General features: G+C 38.0%; 1 pseudogene; it reads left to right on the top strand.

Annotated features, from left to right (window-relative positions):
- The first annotated feature begins 6,456 nt into the window (after positions 1-6,456).
- The window catches only part of LOC131827821 (cytosolic 5'-nucleotidase 3A-like), a 35,848-nt pseudogene continuing 20,680 nt past the window's right edge, over positions 6,457-21,624 (top strand).

The following is a 21,624-nucleotide window of genomic DNA, read 5'->3' as shown; positions in this document are numbered from 1 at the left end:
ACAGACACATGATAATATGTTTAATATTACTAACCATCAAGGGAAATGCAAATCAAAACCATAATGAGCTATAACCTTATACCTGTTATAATGGCTACAATAAAAAACACAAGAACCAAGAGTTGGTGAGAATGTGGAGAAAAAGGAACACTTGTATACTGTTGGTGGGAATTCAAAGTAGTGTAGCCACCATGGAAAACTGGAAGTTCCTCAAAAAATTAAAAATAGAATTGCCGTGTGATCCAATAATTCTACTGGATTGGTAGTTACTTAAAGAGAATATGAAAACACTAATCTGAAAAGATATATGCACTTGTTTTTTGCAGCATTATTTACAGTAGCCAAGTTACAGAAGCAGCTCATGTGTCCATTGATAGTTGAATGGATAAAGAAGATGTAAAATGAATATATATACATATGTGTGTGTGTGTGTATATATACACATATATATACATATACACACATATGTATATATATATGTAAATAAAATGGAATATTAATTACTCCACCATAAAAAGAATGAAATCTTGCCATTTGCCACAACATGGATGGATTTAGAAGGTATAATGCTAAGTGAAATAAGTCAGAGAAGGACAAGTACTATATGATTTCATTCATGTGAAATTAAGAAACAAAATGAACAAATTAACATGACAAAACAACAGACCCTTAAATGTGGTGAAGAAACTGGTGGTTGCTAAAGGGGAGGTTGGTGGGGGGCATGGGTGACATAGGTGAGTGGGATTAAGAATACAGTTATTGTGATTAGCAGTGAGTAATGTGTTGAATTGTTGAATCACTGTATTGTACACCTGAAACTAATAAAGTACTATATAGTAATTATACTGGAAAAATTAAAAAAATATTTTTCTCTTGAGCAATAATTAGTCTGAAAGCAGACTTAGGGCGTGATCACTGGAACACCAAAGACTACTGTCTTCAAAGTACTGAGTGAAAAAAAATTAATCTACAATTCTTTACTTAGTTTTATCATTTTTAAAGAGTAAGATAAAGAATTTTTTCACACAAATGGTGGGAAAATTTACCAAGCACTGACTCTTGCTAAAAAAACTTATTAAGGGATATTTTTCAGAAAGAAAAGAACCACCTGAGAAGGACAGTTTCAGATGCAAGAGCAATAATAAATTCATAATCATGGATAAATATAAGCATTTAAAAATTATTTATAAATTATAGTAGTGACTAATCTGGAAGGATTTAATAAGTCAGAACTTAAATATTATACTACAATTAAATGAAAAGTGAGATTATTGTAAAGCATTGTAATGTTTGGCAGGAGCAGAATCTAACAGAAAAAGATACCAATTAGATGCAAAATAGGAAAGGAAACATAAAATACAAAATAGGATGGTACAAATAAATTCAAATGCATCAGTAATCTCAATAAATGAAAACATTGAGTTCACCTTAAAGGCAGAGATCCTCACATTGTTTTTAAACTTTGTATCTATATGCAGTTAAAGAAAACAAATACATGGCATAGATTTGCAAGCAAAAGGTTGATTATCAGTTTATTGTCTCTCAGCTCCAAATTTGTTCTTTTAGATGCTCTGTGAAAATTTATCTTGGCTCTTTAAATGTTGTTCCTTTACCAGCTTTGTTAATAGAGGGTTCTGGCAGTCATTGGAGGAGGAAAAGGGTTTTGCTTCCTGGTTTTGGCGTCTCCTTTGGTGGGCTTTCTCTAGCCTGGTTGTTGTAGTCCTGCAGCTTCTCCAGGTCCCTAGTCCTGAAGTACAGGTAGCAGCAGCAAATAGCTCCCAGCAGCCACTCCTCCTACTCCTACCCTGCACACCTACCCTGGGAAGACTTGCAGTCGGACTGCCTCCAGCGTGATATTGCCCTATGGATAGCTTCCTCCAGTTTCCTAGAGGTTGGATTTCCGACAAGTTCCAGAAAAATTTTGAAACATAAAGATTTAATAGTTCCTAAATTTATCAGAAAAGATAGTGAAATGAAATGGAAGAATTGCTGTACTGTATTGTACACACACATATATGGCAGAACTCACTCTACGAAATATTTGTGAATGTTCTCGCTAGAGTTTATATTCCCTAGAATACAGAGTCATTTTTCTTCAGTGTTTTAAGCAAGAAACCTAAAATTTACCTTATTTGACTCATTGGATTCACATGCTCAGCCTAAATCAGTATCTGTGGCCAGGGAAGCTGAATTTGCCAGATTGGTTTAAAACAATCTGAACCTGCTCTTTGTTTTGGACATGGGGTGGGTCAGCCTTCCCAAAATGCAGGAGTCCTATGGAGGAGGGGTGAATATCTAAGAGTACTTTTTGTTCTCAGGAAGAAGAAGAGAAATGGATATTAGATGTACAAGCCAGGTATATCCACAGCATGGTATATATTTTTAAAAACTCCCAACTGTTCTTCATTTTAAGGTTCTTCTAGTAATCTTTGAATGATTTTTTTTTCTTCCATGTTTTGAAGAAAACATTGTTATGTAAGGGAAATAAAAAATTTGTTCTTATTCTGAGTTATCTTTGTCATTCTTGGAGATTTTCCTCTTGTTTTAATGTCTGCCTTTTGTCTCTGCATTTCTTGGGATCTCTTTCATCTCACTCATTTTGTCTTATTGAATTAACACACCTATGAAATTATTATGTAGATTGAAGTGCTCTTGGGGAACTCTTCTCCTCCTTGTCTTTTGGGCAAACTGGATTCTATCTTGCTTGCTGTGTTGCTTCCTTTCATTCCTTTCCTCTATGTAATATGTCTGTAAGGTCACCACACTGAATGGCTTCATCTCACTTAAGTTCAACAAGGGAACTTGATTCAGATTTTTTTGTGCTGACATATCATAAATGACTTATTCTGACTCATTCTCCTTTCATCTTCACAGATATAGTTGAAGGTATTTCCTCTTTCATTGGGTAGACACTCTTGGGCTTTGGAATATTTTCCCCAAGCTATGTAGAGTTCTAGAGTCTTCAGTCCATCAGAGAGAGCCAGCCCTGTTTATTCATTTTACCTTATTATTATTTCCCCAGAAACCATTTTCTCTCAAAAGAAGGAAAAGAGAGAACTCCACTTAAGTTCCTTCCTCCCCTTGTTGGGAGTACTCATGGAAATTTTCAGGATTTATTAGGTCACCAGTACTACTTCTGGGAGACATAGGGACATTTTGTGTCCTCAGCTCCCAGTTTTTAATGAGTTGTGACAGTAGGTTTTACCCCTTTGTTTGATTTGGTGATCCTGATGTTTATCTTTCACCCAACCCTCAGTTTGTTAATTTTTGTTTAGAGTAACCAGAGAGCATCAGGGGAGACTCATGTTTTAAATCATGATGGCAGGAATATGGAGACACTCAGAAGTATTTGTAGAATGAATGAATGAATAGTAGAGGTACCTAAATGAAAGTGTGGGTGGAATGGGAAGGGGATGCGTAATGGGCAGTATGGAGGAGCAGACTGATAACATGACTTGGAATTCTTTTGTTTATTTGTTCATTTTGTTCATTCTTTTGTTCAAAATGATGTTCATTTAATCTGGTCTCTACCTTTGTATAGAAGTTAATGATTTGCAGAAGCATGAGTCTTAATCCATGGAGCCAGTTGTTGAAGGGAACTGACTGCAATATAAATGAAAGTTCGGGGACCTAGCAGCACTTTCCTTTCATTAGCTGTATGACAAAGTTCTGGGTTTGAGGAGGGTTTTTGGATATGCCCTGCCTCCTCTCTCTACATGGCTTATACTCGCCTGTCCAAATGCCAGCACATACACCATGATTGATGGATACACTCCACACAGAAAAGAACATTAGGTTCTAAATGAGTTGCTTTCACGAAGTTATGTGTGACTCTGACAGACTTTAAAGAAATTAATTGACTGGAGGTAGGCTTCCTTGAGTATGAGAATATGGCTCCATCTCACCCTCTTGGTTATGATTTGAACTTGCTTGATGTCAGTCAGGCTGTAAACACGTAGCCTATAGCATAGAGAGTGAACTGGTCAGAACGCCTTTCCTTGACAGTGTCAGAGAGCCAATCTTGACTAGCATAAACAAAGTAATACATAAAAAGAGATGGTGTAGCTTATTCACTAAAATGATGGCGCAGAGGAGGGTCTGGCCTTTGGGTGATTAGGTCCAGGAACAGGCACACCAGGGCTCCCTTGTCATTTCTCATTTCTCCGGTTCTCCATTTGTAGCCCTGTTCTCTTCAGTTCTCTGACTCCATGAGACCCTAGGAATCCAAGATCTCATATTCTTATAGCCTAGAGAGGAAAGAAAACGCTTTCCCTCCAAATCTTGTGAGAAACCCTAAGGAAGATTCTGATTGGCACATACTGGTCATGTGTCCAACTGTGGGGTGAGATTGTGGGATAATAAATTGGCAGCTCTCACCAGAAATAGATGTTCTCTAAAAAGGCAGTGGAGGAGGTAATAGTCTGAGCACATAAAATAACACATTTTCACTGAGAGGGGAAATAAAAGTCTCCATATGCTTTGCAGGAACTGAATTCGCCCATGCCAAGCTGTCAGGGGATATGAGCCTTCATTCATGTACGAATTGAGTGCCATTTGATACCTTTACCTTGCTCACTTTTACCCAGCTCAGAAAAATGGCACTTGTTGATTTTGTAACCTCAAATAAAAATGAACCCCAGGATGTTTCCAGGTTCGGCTTAATTCCAACCAGTTGTTACTTCCTCAGCCCAGAAGCTGGTATGGAAATAGATATTAGGCATCTGCTGCTTTGTGTTATGGCTAATGAATAAGGGGGATGCTTTTCCAGACCGAAGAGCCATAGTTACAGTACTGAGGATGAAGAAAGACTGCAGGGGACCAACTGGTTTTTGTTTGGACCACGATTAAGAGAAAGCTCATTTGTTCTGATGCTTTTAAAATCAGCTCCGCTCCAAAGCACTTGGGTTATGTATTTGCCATCTTGCAGAAAGACTTAGCAATTGAGATTCAAGCCAAATCCTTTTTACCTACTTATAAAAGACACTGCTGCCCTAGGTCCTGCTGGCTGCAGGGGCTGACTGGGCTGGGAGCCAGCTCTGAGACTGACCATGATAGTGCATGCCATTTATAGGAAAGGAAGAATGGTGACATGGTTTAGATTAGGAGCAATGCTAACTATTCACTGGATTCCTTTCACACAGTTCAGGCACTTTTTTTTTTTTTTTTTTTTTTTTTTTTTTTTTTGTTTGTTTGTTTGTTTGTTTGTTTTCAGCCAACTTTCATTATTAAATAGTAAAAGCTGATGTTTTACAAGGTACATTTCTATTATTTTGCTATTGAAAAAGCTGGTATGTATCTTATTGTTTCTCTAGATTCATAGATTAGAAATTAATACCCTGGGAGAAAATATCACAAAATTATAAAGACTATAAATGAGAAAATTAGGTGTGATTGATTTGATGACCTTAAGTTTCTTGTGGAAGGAGACTGTTTTCTTGTTTTATTTTTATTCGGCCTTGTTTTATATTGTCTATCTAGTGTTGCGCAAAATGCCTGGCATATATTTGGTACTTGTCAGACGTTGAATGAATGAATAAATTAATATATAAAACTTTTTAGGAGGAAGAATCAAAGAATAAAATGAAAATTTAGAGAAAACCAAGTTTAAATATGTGCTCCCATACGAAGACAATTGATCACCTGAGAGGAAAGTCTATCTAGTTTTCTCTTTACCCTATTTTACTAGAGCAGGAAGTGGAAGTTCCAAACTCTGAAACAGATGAATTATTCTTGCAACATGCCTATCTTACAAGAGGTTCCTAGGTACTATATGAGTCCAACTTGCTGGTTTTCCAGCTTTAGTTTATTAACTAAAGTGTTTGAAGGTAAATTTGATCAGATTTTTGTCAAATGCATGACACAAGTGACTATATGTAAAGAGTAACTCAGAATCCTCATGTCAGTTTTGGTATTTATAATTAGTACCAGGTACATAATTCATGGGGCCCACTACAGAATTAAAATATGGGGTCCTTGTTAAATTGTGAAGAATGGCAATATAGTGACAGCATTAAACCAACTTTAGGCCCTTCTAATCTATGCACCTAAATGCATAAGTGGCATGTCCATGAAGCCAACCCTGTATAGATCGCTTATCTTTGGGAACTTAGGAAGCATTTGTGAGTTCATATTTACAGTAAAACCTTATTGAAATTGCTGGGTTATTTAATTATTTCAAAGATGGATATGGACAGTAGGGAAACTGCATTGGTGTAGATAGGACTAGTACCTAAGGTCATTGGATTCTAGTCTGAGGTATCCTTCAGCAGAGAGATTATAACTAAAAATACCATGTATATAAATTGCTTCTTCTGTTCACTGTTAAGTAATGTTCTTGGGTCTTATGTTACATTTTTATCATTTTGCTTCTGAGTGATCTGAGAGTTATAATGTCTGGACCATTAAAAATGTCTTTGAATGTTTCTTTTCTGGCTGGGAGGTACAGGACACCCTTTCATGGGCCAGGTGGCTGTGGCAAGGATAGATGTGGTGGCAAGCACTAGTGTGTGCGTGGGGGGTCCTGGCCCAGTACATATGTACCTTAAAGAGAAAGACAATATGGAAGACCAAGATCATCAAGATGTCTGTATCCAAGCTCTGCATCTCTGGATATTGCTTACCACCTATGCTGTTATCCTAAGACAAATTCAAGTACAAAAGAACTCAAGTGCCCTAAGGAAGATTGGATAACCAAAAAATGTCTAATCTCACTATACATGTGAGAATGATGCAATAATTCCAGAGAGGTCCAGTTTGAAACAAAAACCCTGTTAAGAGTAGAAGAGATTATCTGTGGTCTTATTAAGGGAGAAGCTGTCAAACTTCAGGTAGTAACAAACTTTGATGACACTGAGTAGATTTTCCTGTGAATGGAAAAGATGCCCAACATGTTGTTCCATCAGTGACAACAGTAAGCTAGTTACAGATGAATGCTGAAAAAAGATACTGCAACTAAAGGAATAATACGCTATTAAAATTGATCCTGTTCTTACTGTAGAAGAGAAGTAGCCCTATATGGTAGAATGGTATACTAGATCACATGGTTTGCTTGTTGAATGGTATATTAAATCACATGATGGCAGAATCTGATGTTATGCTCAAGGAAGAGTATGAGAATTTCTTTGATAAACTCCAGCGATACAGTATTTCTGTGTTCATATTTTTAGCTGGTATTGGTGTTATGCTGGAGGAGGTAGTCCATCAGGCTAGCGTTTATCACCCAAACATCACAGTAGTGTCCGGCTTCATGGATTTTGATGGTAATGGGGGTGCTCAAAGGATTTAAAAGCAAACTAATTTCTTTATTTAACAAACATGATGGTGCCTTGAAGAATACAGAATATTTCAATTGATGAAAAGACAATAGCAACTAACTCTGCTGGGAGATTCTCAAGGGGATATAAGAATGGCAGATGAAGTAGCTAATGTTGAACACATTCTGAAAATTGGATATCTAAATGATAGGGTGGAAGAGCTTTTTAAAAAGTACATGGACTCTTATGACATTGTTTTAGTAAAAGATGAATCTTTGGATGTAGCCAACTCTGTCTTACAGAAGATTCTATCAACTAGCTTTCTTGAGACCTTTCTCCTGTGGGTACAATTGATGCAAGAACTGCTCACCTGTCCATCTTGCTGTAAGTCTTCTATTTATAAAAATTCTTGCTCTTGAAGTTTTTTCTCTACATTATTGAAGTGTTTTCAGACATATTGAATCCATCAACCAGAAGCTCTTTTTTTCTCCACTTTTTTTTTTAAAAGATTTTATTTATTTATTTGACAGAGATCACAAGTAGGCAGAGAGGCAGGCAAAGAGAGAGAGGAGGAAACAGGCTCCCTGCTGAGCAGAGAGCCTGATGCGGGACTTGATCCCCGGACCCTGAGATCATGACCTGAGCCGAAGGCAGCGGCTTAACCCACTGAGCCACCCAGGCACCCTCTCCACCTTTCTCAACACACTCCTCACTATATATTTTCATAGACTTAAAAAAAACCTTAAGGCAAAAATTTGAAAAATAACTCCCTGCATTTCCAGAATTTTGTAGTTTAATGTTATAATGAGGTTTTGAGGAATCTTTTTACTCTGGGAAAGTTCGTAGAGGTTTAAAGAGAAGTTTTATGAAATGGTGAAATAATGTGCATGATTTTAAGTGTTGCCATTTTTATAATTTGGGTGAATTATGCTGATATTATCATCTCCCGAAATTGTGTTATGTTTAGTTAATTTGTTGTGTGAAAATTGGCATTTACCAGAAAATACTGGTACTTGGTGTTTGAAAAACACCATTGGTATTCACATGTCACTGATCTTGACAATATGTTCTATATTGAAGCCCTGATAACACACATGAAAATGAAAAGCCTTTTTTAAAAATTTTTTTTAATTAATTTTTTATTTTTTATAAACATATATTTTTATCCCCAGGGGTACAGGTCTGTGAATCACCAGGTTTACACACTTCACAGCACTCACCAAAGCACATACCCTCCCCAATGTCCATAATCCCACCCCCTTCTCCCAACCCCCCTCCCCCCAGCAACCCTCAGTTTGTTTTGTGAGATTAAGAGTCACTTATGGTTTGTCTCCCTCCCAATCCCATCTTGTTTCATTTATTCTTCTCCTACCCACTTAAGCCCCCATGTTGCATCACCACTTCCTCATATCAGGGAGATCATATGATAGTTGTCTTTCTCTGCTTGACTTATTTTGCTAAGCATGATACGCTCTAGATGGCCTACAGACACATGAAAAAGTGCTCCATATCACTTGGCATCAGGGAAATACAAATCAAAACCACAATGAGATATCACCTCACACCAGTCAGAATGGCTAAAATCAACAAGTCAGGAAATGACAGATGCTGGCGAGGATGCGGAGAAAGGGGAACCCTCCTACACTGTTGGTAGGAATGCAAGCTGGTGCAACCTCTCTGGAAAACAGCATGGAGGTTCCTCAAAATGTTGAAAATAGAACTGCCCTATGACCCAGCAATTGCACTATTGGGTATTAACCCTAAAGATACAAACGTAGTGATCCAAAGGGGCACATGCACCCGAATGTTTATAGCAGCAATGTCCACAATAGCCAAACTATGGAAAGAACCTAGATGTCCATCAACAGATGAATGGATCAAGAAGATGTGGTATATATACACAATGGAATACTATGCAGCCATCAAAAGAAATTAAATCTTGCCATTTGCGACAACATGGATGAAAAGCCTTTTTAAATTGTACTATCAGGACAATTATTATTCATTTATTCAACAACAAAAAATTTCTTTTGTAGGTTTCACTTGTTCTAGGTGTATTAATTACCATCTTTGTAATGTTGCTATACTGTATGATACTATTTTCTAATATTAAACAACCTTACTGTTATGGACCATTTGAAGCTAAGTTTGAGGTTATTTTTCTAAGATTTGATCTTGTCTGATCATACCTTATGAAAATTTATTGAAGAAGTCTGAAGCATATCCTACTGGTCCAGAACTGGGGAGAAGTGAGTACTTTTAAGCTATAGTCTAGTTACACTCAGGAAATGTTTCTTGAATATTTGCATCAATGAATATTCAATTATGCCATGGATAATTACCATATATGCTAATTGGTGATAGTAATATGAAATGAAGTCTCACTTTTTTTAGAATCTTTTTTTAAAAAAGATTTTTATTTATTTATTTGACAGACAGATATCACAAGTAGGCAGGGGAGTGGGGGAAGTAGGCTCCTTGCCAAGCAGAGAGCCAGATTTGGAGCTCAATCCCAGGACCTTGGATCATGACCTGAGCTGAAGACAGAGGCTTTAACTCACTGAGCCACCCAGGCGCCCCTGAAGTCTCACTTTTGAACAACTTTTATTTGCAGTAAACACTTTAGGAAAATGTATTCTATTCATCTGAAAAATCCATCACAAAAAAATTTCAGTAATTCAAATAATGCTCTGAATTCTGCCCTGATTTGAGTAAATGTCATTAAAATCATGATTCACAGAGTGATTTACATGCATTTAATTTTGGATTTATTGTAATGCCTTCTTTGGTTTACTAAGGTAGAGTTTACATATTGTAAAATTTACCCTTTTTCCATATGGTTTGATGAATTTGGAAAAATTTACACAGTCATGCAGTTGCCTCCATGGCCAAGATACAGAACATTCCCATCATCCTGTAAGTTTCCTTCAAGTTCCTTTGTAGATAATTCCTTCTCCCGTCCTAACCCCTGATGACCACTGATATGATTTCTTTTTTTTTTAAATTTAATTTCTTTTCAGTGTAACAATTCATTGTCTATGCAACACACCCAGTGCTCCATGCAATATGTGCCCTCCATAATACCCACCACCTGGCTCCCCCAACCTCCCACCCCCCACCCCTTCAAAACCCTCAGATTGTTTTTCAGAGTCCATAGTCTCTCATGGTTCATCTCCCCCTCCAATTTCTCTCAATTCCCTTCTCCTCTCTTGATATGATTTCTGTCCTTGTTTTGTCTTTTCTGCAATGTCATATATTATATAATAGCTTTTTGAGTTTTTTTTTTTTTTTTTTTTTTTTTTTTTTTTTTTTTTTTTACTTATCATAATGTTTTTCTTCACATCCTCAACAGCAGTATTTGGTAAATATCTTTTTTTAAAAAGCCTATCTAATACGTATGCAAGCAATAGTATCTCAAGGTGGCTTTAATATTTATTTCCCTTATAAATAATGTTAAGCATCATTCTTTTCATGTGCTATTTGCTCCAAACTAGTACTGTATTGCTATTTATGTCTTCTCTTAGTTCTGTTAGTATTTGCCTTATAAATTTAGGTGCTCCTATATTGAATGCTTAAATATTTACAATTATCATATCTTATTAGGATGGATTGACCCCCTTTATCATTATGTAATGATCTTCTTTTTTTTTTTTAAAGATTTTATTTATTTATTTGACAGAGAGAGTTCACAGTAGACAGAGAGGCAGGCAGAGAGAGAGAGAGGGAAACAGGCTCCCCGCTGAGCAGAGATCCCGATGCGGGACTCGATCCCAGGATCCTGAGATCATGACCTGAGCTGAAGGCAGCGGCTTAACCCACTGAGCCACCCAGGCGCCCTGTAATGATCTTCTTTGTCTCTTATGACTATTAAAGTCTGTTTTGCCTATTATAAATATAAACACCTTAGCTTTCTCTTGGTTCTCATTTGCTTGAAATATGTTTTCCCATCCCTTCATTCTCAGTCTATGTGTGTCTTAAAGCTAAACTCTGTCTCTTGTAGGGAGCATATTTTTGGATCTAGTTTGCTTTTTATCTTTTAAATCCATTCATCTGTTTGACGTCTTTCAATTAGAGAATTTACTCCATTTACATTTAAAGTAATTATTGATATCAAGGACTTATTACTATTTTGTTAATTGTTAATTGTTTTATGAGTGTTTTGTAGATTCTTTGTTCCTTGCTCCTTATTTTCTGTCTTGTGATTTGATAACTTTTTGTAGTAGTATGTTTTGATTCATTTACATAATTTTTCACATAACTACTATACATTGTTTATGGTTTCCATGGAGTCACTTAACTTATATTTATAACATTTTAAGCTGATGACAACTTTAAAGCATTTCTTAACTTCATGCTTTTGCTTTTCTCTCCCCTTCTCACATTGTAGGTTATTGATTGATACCCAGTTTACTTAATTTTTAAGAAGATTTTATTTATTTATTTGAGAGAGAGAGAGAAAGAGCAAGTGTGTGCACAGAGGGAGAACAGAGGGAGAGGGAGAAACAGACTCTTTACTGAGCAGGAAGCTCCAAGCAGGTCTTGATCCCCAAACCCTGGGATTATGACCTGAGTGGTAGGCAGACACTTAACTGACTCAGCCACCCAGTGCCCCCAGCTTACCTATTTTTTATTTTGTGTATGCAATAAAAATTATTTTAGTTATGGTCATTTTTACTGTGTTTTTAAATTTTTAAACTAGAGTTGTAAGCGAATTATTCACTGCCTTTGCAATATTAGAGAATCTAACTTTGAACATATATTTACTATTATCAGTGTTTTTTACACTTACTTTCATATGTTTTGATGATATTAACACTCTTTATGCTTGAAGAACTCTCTTTAGCATATCTTGTGAGGCAGATCTAGTGGTGATAAACTCCATATTTTGTTTGGGAAAGTATCTTTCCGTCATTTCTGAAGGACAGCTTTGCTGGGTATAGTTTTCTTGGTTTATAGGGTTTTTTTTTTTTTTTTTTGAGTATTTTGAATATATCATCTCATTCTCTCCTGACCTGCAAAGTTTCTGTTGAGAAATCTAAACAAAGTCTTATGGGGGTTACCTTGTATATGAAATTTCTCTTGTTAGAAATTTATCTCTTTGTCTTTTATTTCAAATTTATCTTTTTGTCTTTTATTTTTGATAATTTAATGATAATGTGTCTCAGTTTGGCCCTTTCCAGGTTCAGCTTATTTGGGGTCTTCTAGACCTCATGAATCTGGGTGTCTATTTTTTGTTCCAGGGTTGGGAAATTTTCAATCATTACTGCTTTAAATATACTTTAATTTTGGCCCTTTCTTTCCTCCTCTTAGAATTCCCATCATGTGTAGATGGTTTCCCATAATGTGTACATTGTTTTCTTGATGATGTCCCATAAGTTATATAGGTGTTCTTCACTCTTACTCATTCTTTTTTCTTTTTGTTCCTCTGGCTGGATAATTCCAAATGACGTATCTTCTGGTACACTGATTCTTCTCTCTGTTTGATCAAGTCTGTTGTTGAAGCTTTCTATTCAAATGTTCAACTCAGTCATTGTCTTATTCAGCTCTTAAGTTCACTAAACTTCTTGAGAGAATTTTCTGTATTGTCCATTTATAGATCTCCATTTCTTTAGGCTCTGTTATTGGAGATGTATTTATTTCCTTTCTTGGTGTCATGTTTACCTGATTCTTTGTGATACTTGAATTCTTGCATTGGTATCTGGGCATATGAGGAAGTGGGTTCCTCCTCCAGACTTTATAGGTTTACTTTGGCAGAGATAGTCCTTCATCAGTCATCTCAGTTTAGGATTCTGGACTGGTCAACTTGTAGTGTTTTTGGGCAGGTAGGTTTCTCTATCAGGTTCTCTATTTGGTGAGGCTATTGTCCAAGCACTGAGGTTTAAAGGAGTGACACTGGCTGAGAATATTAGGGTAAGACTTCTTTCTTAGTTCTCTGATCAAGCAAGACCATATGATGGTTTTGCAGTTGACTGGATTCTCTGATTAGTCTTTTCAATCATGTGGGACTGGATATTATAATCAGCCCTTGATGAGGCTGTGAACTTGCTTCCCTGCCTGTGTGGGGTGGTGGGATGGACTCCATAGCCATTAAACCTTGGTGGTGGGGGACCATCTTCCTGGCAATATGGGACTGTTATCTTGGTTCTGCAGATAGGCAGAGCCAGTAGCTGGGCTGGGCTCTCTGGGTGCTGTTGTTGGTGGGGCCGTCAGATGGGCTATGCAGCTTCCTAGGTATTCTTGGTAAGAGTTCCTGGTCAGGCAGAGCTGGAGGCTATATTCAGCCCCAGACAGGGCTTCAGATTTGCTTCTCTGCCTGGTTGGGGCTATATAACAGACTTCAGGGCCAGTAGAACTAATTGGCTGGGGACCAAAATTAGGCAGAAGTGTTCACAGACTTCCAAACAGGGCCAGTATCTCAGCTCTGCAGATGGGTAGAGCTGCTGTGTCTGCACTCTTTCCTTCGGTAACTCTGCAAGTGGGCTCCTGGGTGGTTTGGTGAAGTTTCCTGGTTGGATAAAACTAAGGTGTATACTCAGTAATGGGCAGGATCATCTTACCTGCCTAGACAGGGAACAGAGCAAGCTCCAAGACTGGCACATTTCACTGGCCAGCAAACCAAATTATGCAGACCTGTGCACTGAGTTACCCAGCCAGACAGGGCCACCAGCTGAGTTCTGTACATACACAGAATTGCTAGCTGGGCTTTCTGTTCAAGTGCTGCTGGGCTGCCTAGCTTTCCAGGTGCTCTTGCAAGGTTTCATGGTCAGGCAGGGAAGCAACTGTACCTAGCAGTAGGTGGGGCTGTGAATTAACTTCCTTGTCTGGGTGAGGTGGCAGAATAAGCTTCAAGGCTGGCACGGCTTGTTGTTCAGGGTCCTGAACCAGGCAGAACTGCACACCAAGTTTCCTAACTGGATGGGGCCACTGGCTTGTCTCTATAGATGGGCAGTGCAGCTGGCGGGATCTCTAACTGGTACCACTGTGAGGAGGAATTTGGTCTGCTAAGATCTGAACCCTGGGTGCTGTAAGGCCTGTCCCCCTTCTCCATCACAACCTAATCTCCAGTGGTGAAGCCTTGCAAATTCCCTCCATGATTACTGGTGAGGTGACACCCAAGTGGGCCTTCTGGGAAATGATCCACAAGACTTGTGGAGCTGGCTGTTCATCTTGGGCTCTCAGGAAGCCACCAGAAACTCTGGCGGCAGTGAGAGATAGAGATGTACAGGAGTGAGACCAATTTTGTATTGTTTTCTTTAGCTTTGAGTAGATTGGAGCTTGGTTTGTGCTATACTCCTTAGAGGAAAGGCATGACTAAAATATGAGAAGCAGTTCTAGCTTTCTTTGATTACTTTATTCTCCTCTCTTTGTTTGCTGCTATTTTGGAAATCTCACTCATTTCATTTGTCTCTCATTCTATCCCCTTTATCTTTTCCTTCCATTACTCCAAATTCTTCATCAAATTCCTGATGCTTATTAAAATTAAAAAGATGATTCTCTGAATATGAGGAATGTGAAGTAAATATATTTTGGTAGAAATTTTGAGATTAAAAACATATTAAGCATTAAATTAATCAAAATTATTGGAATGTGCTGCTTATGATTAATTGTTGGATAAAATGTTCTGACAACCTAAGAATGTTCCCCCTGGTTTGACTCCACTTTTAATCCACAACTCCATCTCCAAATAGCAGTGTCTTTGTAGTGCATCATTTACAGCTTAGTGGAATCACTCAGTTTCAGATTTTCTTTCTTCTTCATGTCTGGCAGCCATGGACCAATTAATCTGAAAATATGAACATTTCAGGAGGATATTCTTCAGTAACTCAGCAGGGCAACAGATGGCAAAATGTTTTATGTTTTTTCCAAATCCATTTCCATTTTGAATTCATGTCCCTGAGTGCTTAAAAACATTTTTGTTTGGATAGAAATTGTTCACTATCAAACAACAACAGTCTCTGTTTGAAGACGCTATCATTTGAATTACATCATCTTTGATAGTTGTGGGGCAGTCATTACAATCTTAGGTACTGTGAATCTGTCCTTCCTTACCTCACATTCTATTTTATTTACCAAGGATATATTTTCAAATGTTGGATTTTCATAGCATTTGTTAATTCATGTATTCATTCATTCATTCATCGCAAAACTTGTGTTGAGCACTTTTACAGGTATACCATACAAGATAAAAAGACAGGTATATCATACAGATAAAAAGACAATAAAATGACTTGTAGTCAAGGACTCTAGAGTCTACTGGATTCAGTAGCTTTATCAATAAGATTTAATCCTAGTAAAGCATTTTTAAGATAACCCTGCTTTCAATTTTTGTTGGTTATACCTTTCATTCTAAAGTAACTTGAAGATTGTTTAGGGAAGCTGGCTGGTGCCTAACTACCAGAGGCAGATTTACCAGGAAGGGAATAAAATTTATATTTCAAACCTTGAGAGGAACCCAATAATGTGTTTATGTAGTCCTAGTTTTTGTAAAAATTTTAAAGGTAGACCACTTTAACTGTAATTGGTTAAGACCAGTGCCTCTCTCCATTCTGAATTTCCCCTTTTGTTCTTTTCCTCACACTAGATGGTAATGGAAGAACTATGGACATTTTTGGGATCCATCTAAGTGGAAGTTGTGTTAGGGTTCACTTAGTTTAGGTCTTGTAAGATAAATTTATGATTTTCAGTCTACTCCATGACTAGTTTTCTAGATGTAGCATGTGGAAATAATATAAGTATATGCCCATTGCTCACTGAAATGAATTCCCTTGTGTTTAATCCGAAGTTGCAGGAAGAGAAGCCTTAGTCCACAGCTCTGCCCAGCGTGAGAAGCATGTGATATGGAGAAGGAACAGTTTAAATTGTGGGGAGCTACAAGCTGTGGGAAAGTCAAACTGTAGATCTGTAAAATTGCAAGCAATAGATTTAATTCTTATCAGCACTTAAACAAAATGGAAGTTCTTTCTCTTGATGAAATTATGTTCCTTGACATACTGCATGCAATTATAAAGGCACTATAAAGTCTTTTTATTTATGAGAACTGCACAGAATAGTATTTGTCAGAATTTCTGTGTTTGTAGGACACAAACAATAGCTGTAGTATCAAGTGACATTTTATATTTTAAGCATTCTAATGTATAGCATCTTAGGATAGTATTATCATTAATAGCTATGAAGCCAAAATAAACTACTAAGTATACAAAATTAATTTTGAACAATTACTCTAGAGGAAAAAAATCAGAAAATTTTTCTATATAGAGGGGTGACTGGGTGGCTCAGTTAGTTAAGCATCCAACTTTTGATTTTGGCTCAGGTCATGATCTCAGGGTCCTGAGATTGAGCCCTGCATCAGGCTCTATGGGAAGTCTGCTTTTCTCCCTCTTCCTCTCCTTCTGTCCCCCACCCCCACTCATACTCTCTCTGTCTCTTTCTAAAATAAATAAATCTTTAAAAACAATTTCTATATTGAAAATATCACAATGTTCTTATCAAAAGAAGAGGTAGTGAGTAACAGCCAAAAGATGTAGAAAAAAACCACAGATGTGTCAGTCAGTTAAAAATATTTTGGTGACTTTCTGGATATTGTGATTTTTGTTAGCTTTTAAAATTTGTAGTTCTAATTTCTTTTCTAATTCTAAATAAATAACTATATGTCTGCCTAGTTTTATATTAGTAATTTTGGATTATTTCTCTTAAAGGTATCTCTCAAAATGTATATGTTTCACAGTTCCCAAAACTTGGATCTGCTATCTGCCCCAGATTTCATTTTGTTTGTCCAGTGATTTCTCAAGGCATGATAGATCTTTGGGACTATATTAACCCTAGGGAAGGAAATGCAGGCTTTGGGGAATTGTACGGTGAAGGGTGAGGATAAAAATGGAGGAAAAGGGAAGTTAAGGGGTTGAATACTTACATTGTTGATTTAAAATTTGTAGTGAATGAAACATGGGAAGGAGAATGGAAATGGAAAAAAGGAAGATGAATGGGACAGAAAAACTATTTAGTTTAGCAGAAAGAATACAGAATTTGGAATCAGAAAGCAAGTTCCTTAAACTGTCTAGCAGTAGGTCATACTTTACATGATCAATTCACTTATGGCCTCTGGCCTTCTTGCCTCTTCCCGTAGGTTGTCAGGACTAAATCACCTATATCAAACCCCCAGCCCACTTATGGATCTTATTGTCATCATTGATCCCATTAGGATTGTGAAGGAGGTCAGGGAGCTGCAGCAATATGCAGAATCCCAGATCTGGACAAAAAACCACAAGAGACCAATATAAAGTGAAAATGAGGCCAGGAATTGCATACTTAATGAAGGGAAAAGAGGAGGCAGAAGAATGATTTGGGATCTATGAGGTAAAAGAGGAGGGGAAAATATTCTTCATAATCTAACTGCTATGTGATGGACAGAGAAGAAGAAAATTGCCTAAGATCGAAGTGGCAGGAAAGGAACAGAAAGATGGTCAAAACCTCCTAGGGCTCTTGGGTTAAAAAGCTTGAAAGCGGTAGTGCCAAAAAGTATATGGTCATTTGGCTAAAAGGTTGATCGTCAGTATATCTGCATCTGTCAGTCTGATGATTGGCTAGTTCCAGGGCTCTTGGACACATACTGGGTCTATCTGTGAAATTGGTCTAAAAGAAACTCAGAGGCTCCAATCAGATAATGAGGAGTCTGGGTTACAATGGAATTGTGATGACATACAAGGGTCAGCAAATAAAAGTTTCTGTTTGTTTCTGGTCAGTTGTCATTTTTGCTGAAGTTTGTGGGGTTAGGGGACAGATTATACTTTAGTAAAAGGGAAAAAATTATTACAGAAAAGGCATCATTTATTTGGGTGAAAAAAAATACTTCGAGTGGCTTTTCTTTTTTTTTTTTTTTGATATAGTGTTCACTGATTCATTAGTTATATAAAACACCCAGTGCTCATCATATCACAAGCCCTCCTTATTGCCCATCACCGAATTACCCCACCCCCCACCCACCTCCCTTTCCATAACCCTCAGTTTGTTTCCCCGAGTCAAGAGTCCTATATGGTTTTTCTCCCTCTCTTATTTGCGGAGGGCTATAGGGGAAGGGAGGGAAAACTGAAAGAGAAGAAATAAGAGACGTGGCTTCTCCTTTAAAGAAAGTTAACTTTGGAATGTTCTCAGTCTATAAATCAGAACCTACATATTTACATTTATTTCAATCCGTGGCTTGCTTTCTTATCTGTATCTGATGCCTAAACTAGTGCCCAGGAAGCAGATACATATATATTTTAAAAAAGGAGAATGGTGACAAGTGGCACAAGTATAGTCAAAAGCAGACATGTGAGGAAAACCACAGGCTAAAACGGAGTATTACTCAGTAATGTGACAAAACTTTGTTGTTGACCAAACTTCAGTTAAGCTTCCCTCAACCCTCTTCTCCATTAGGCGTTGACATAGGCCCTGTCCCTACTTCCACCCTGTAGTCCTTGTGTGACCTACACAGCCCAAGTCAGCAAGAATCTTGCTAATTCAGTCTAGAGAGAATCCCCCATCTTTTATATGGGTCTGCCTTCAGCAAGAATTCCCATTAGGTCAGATAAACAAGAACTCCCCCTACCCTTGGTATCTTCTCTTAGTAATTTTCCATTCACCAGCCCCCGCCTTGGCTATAAATCCCCACTTATTCCTCTTGTATTCGGAATTCAGCCCAGTTCTCTACTGAGGTCTCTTTGCCCCTATTGCAATAGTTTCTGAATGAAATCTATTTTTGCTGCTTTACTGTCTGGCTCTAGTTTTCTTTAACAAATGTGAGATTGTTAGTGGAAACCATCATTCCGGGCTGGCAACCACCAAGTTGGCAAGCAGTCCACCATATTAGGCACTGGGAACACCCTTACCTGAATAATTTTAGTAACGCACATAGTTGCCACTTGTATACAATTAAGAATATCACAGACATTTGCATGCATTATTTTATTTATTCCTTACAATGACCCTTGTGAGGTAGTCAGGGATCTTATGGATGAGGAAATAGGCCCAGACCAGTTGTGTGCCCTGGTGAGGGTCACTCAGCAAATGATGGCCAGACTAGAATTGAGGCTTACAGAATCCTCACTCTGTGCTTTGAGTTACCATTAGAATGGTTTTTTTAGATGAAATAGATTTTATTATAGTAAAACTTCCTCCCTTGCCCCTAACACTAATCACTTCTGCTTTACATTAATTTGATTATGATTTCCAGTTCATTCAAAACATAGAACAAGTCCACTGGAGTAAAATAAAAAGATGTTACAGTTCTACATTTTCATGATGTTACTTTTTCATTTCTTCTTCTTTTTTTTTTTCAATAAGCTTTTTCATATAATCCCACTACAATAGAATTTAATACTTAAAAGAGACATAGGGTACATTAGGAATGTCCTAGCAGAAAGTGAATTGTTATGAAGATGAATTTGCTGGGTTTTAAGAAGAACAATAAGACAATGAGGTGGTGAATCAGTAACTTATCTCAGGCATTAAAAAGAATAATTATTTTGTGGATATCCTTGAACAATTTACTTCTTTCATATAGAAAATCAGAGTTTCAGTATCTTTCAATTATGACAGAGGATGCTTAGACACATCATAAGCGGATCTTGGCTGTAAAGCTGATTACAGGTCCAACATACAGCATCTGCGTCATTCACCAAACTCACTGAAGTACCCACAATTCTCAGCCATCAGCTAAGATGCTCAAGGGAAAATGATGAACAAGACGCAGTTCTTGCCATCTGAAGCTCTTGGCTAGTTTGTGCAGCAGAGACACGGTCAGACACCTAGTTCCAGAGCAGTGAGGAGGGGTGTGTGTGCTCTGCGTGTGAGTGGAGTGTGCTGATCGAAAACAGTCCTTGGACTGCCTCGCTATGTACCTGTCTATGGCAGGAGGCTGTTCCAGCTGTTCTCTGAAGTTCTTTTCAGTCCTTTTCTTTCACTGAATCGCAAATCCTGTTTTCACAGGGGGTGCTGTTTCCATTGCTATGGAAATGATGGTGATGTATATCACAAACTCAAATATTATGACATGAGTATGGGACTCAAGAGGAGGAAAAGATGAGCTGTAAAGGGGTACGGTTTTCCTCCAAGCCAAATACCTTTGCTAATGAGCAAGCATATTAACAACAACAAAAAAAAAAGATATGAAAAACATATGAGAAGGTGATCGGCTGGGAGAAGTGGATATGTGAGTGAGGTTCTTCAACAGATGTGCCTGGGGCGAACTCAGTAGATAAATCTTAGCACCTTCCATCGGAACATTTCTCAAGCCAAAATGCTACTCCCTGGACAATCCAACAGCTGCAGTCTCCTGTTTTGATGGGGGAGGAGGTTGATAGGTCTCTGCCTGGGTAAAGAGGGAAATGAGCTACCCTTTGCCCCTGGGCCATCTCCCCTCTAGGTGGGAGGTGATGCCTAATTTTAGGACCTGCTCAGTTGGCATCAAGACAGAGGCTGACCTGACGAGAAAGACCACCTTCTCTCTGAACCGTTTTCAGTATATGTGCTGCCGAAGCGAGCACTTTGAACCGTTTTCAGATACACTCTTCTTGGTCTGGGTCTTGGGAGAATTGTTCAAGTGCCACTCTGACCTGCTCTGTTCTTCTTGTTCCTCTGAGAGTGTTTCAGTCATATTTTTGGAACTTCCCCCTCCCTCTCCTGCCTTAGCAGAGAAATTCCTGTGTGGCTTAACTTTCTGTCTGAGATAGAGTTTTGGTGGGGGCGCCCTGGGCATGAAGCTCCAAGGTCTGCCACAGAGCTTTCACAGTGAAGCCGCAGTCTCTCCTTTGAGCAGAGTTGGCTGTGTGAGTTAGTTTTCCCCACCTTCTGGCTTGGTCTTCAAGGATGTCATGGTGAAAGTAAAGGAAAATTTGTTTAGTCTGCACCACAGCCTTGAATAGGCCATAAAAACTCCCCAGGCTGTGACTGACCAGACTTGGAACAGCAGACCTCCGCTTGTCACTTGTGCACCTTCTTTGTCACTTAGTATTTTGCATGTTGTCTCCTCTCCATCCTGGTGGCCTTTAAACACACATACTGGCCATCTGGAAGTTGCTGTGCTGAGGCTGTGTTCTCCAAAGCCCTGTGCATATGTTGATGAAATAACGGGATATATGCCATTGCTGTTACCTTTAGGGGACGGAATTAAATGTAGACATTTGGAATTCAAGAAACAAGGTGAAACATTTCTAAGATAAAATCCTCTCTCCTGAAAACCTTCCCCGACTTGAATGTTAATGGCTTACACATCTTCATTATGGTTTGAAGAACTCCAACACAGGCCTTGATTAGAAACATCTTGATTCCTAACAGTTTCTGGAAAAAAAAAATCTCAATACCTGAACATTAAAAAAGATTTCCTTAAATATGAAAT

The sequence above is a fragment of the Mustela lutreola genome, chromosome 3 (genome assembly GCF_030435805.1).
Source record: "Mustela lutreola isolate mMusLut2 chromosome 3, mMusLut2.pri, whole genome shotgun sequence".
NCBI classification, from domain to species: domain Eukaryota; kingdom Metazoa; phylum Chordata; class Mammalia; order Carnivora; family Mustelidae; genus Mustela; species Mustela lutreola.
The sequence above is the reverse complement of the archived record's forward strand: the minus strand, read 5'-3'. Positions and strand labels throughout refer to the sequence as shown.